Here is a 1,228-nt window from a genome sequence, read left to right on the forward strand (position 1 = left end):
ACAATGAGGGTCACTACATAATGATAAAAGGACTGATGCATCAAGAAGACATAACAGGGACCAGCCCGGTGGCGCACTGGAGAGTGCGCCACTTGGGAGCGCGGCGGCGCTCCCGCCAAGGGTTCGGATCCCATGTGGAGACCGGTTCCCGCTCACTGGCTGAGTGCAGTGCGGGCGCAACACCGAGGGTTGCGATCCCATTGCCAGTCCCCGGTCCGGTACGGGGGCAACACTGAGGGTTGTGATCCGTTGCCGGACACGGAAAAAGACAAAAGACAAAAAAAAAAATACCATTTATCTTAATTAATCTGGAGCTCTATGACCAAAAAAAAAAAAAAAAAGAATGTCGTTCTTTAGGCAGCTGGCTCCCTCATGTCACTCAGAGGTTCGAGGCTACGAGTTTCCACCTCAGAGACACCTTTCTTAACTGCTAAATCAGAGTCACCCAATTATCCTCTAGTATACTACCCAGTTTTAAACCTCTCTCTAACTCTTACTATCTGATATTTTAATTTTTTTTTGCTTATTTGCTTATATCTGTCTCTTACTTCTCAAAGGTAAATTCCATAAGAGCAGTAACATTGTCTTGTCTATGGTGTTCACAGTTCCTTGAAGACTGCAATAGGTGCTCAATAAATATTAGATAAACGCAGGAATGGGTGGATGGTTAAACAAATCATGAAAATGGCATAAGAAAGGTCTGGAAGACATAGGATGCAAAGAGTAAATCTCACAAGGCGATGATTCCAAACTTAAGTGGAGAGCTTATATAAAGGAACAATGGGGAACAAAATAAACAAACAAGTCACAAAATTTAGAATGAAAATATCAAGTAAGCATATGAAAACATTCACAATCTCATGAGTTATTAGCAAAATGCTAATTAAAATAATTAGCATTAAAATGGGCAACATTAAAATTTGGCAAAAATGTTTAAGATAATAAAGCCCAGAATTGGCAATATTTTTCAAATTGAGCACAATAGCTGGAGGAAAATATGCATCAAATCTTGAGTAATCTATATATAATTTGACCTGGCAAGTCTACACTTAGAATTTATCTTAGAAAATAATTAGACAAAATTGAGCTTCAGGAGTGTGAGTCTCAGGATTGTTTATAAAAATGAAAAATTGAAAACTGCATAAATGTGTCACAATGTGCAATTAGTATAATTGATAACGATATGTTCATGCAATAGAACACTGTGCATCCATTAAATAGGTTGTCT

Source organism: Galeopterus variegatus, unplaced genomic scaffold (genome assembly GCF_000696425.1).
Source record: "Galeopterus variegatus unplaced genomic scaffold, G_variegatus-3.0.2 Scaffold595, whole genome shotgun sequence".
Lineage (NCBI taxonomy): Eukaryota > Metazoa > Chordata > Mammalia > Dermoptera > Cynocephalidae > Galeopterus > Galeopterus variegatus.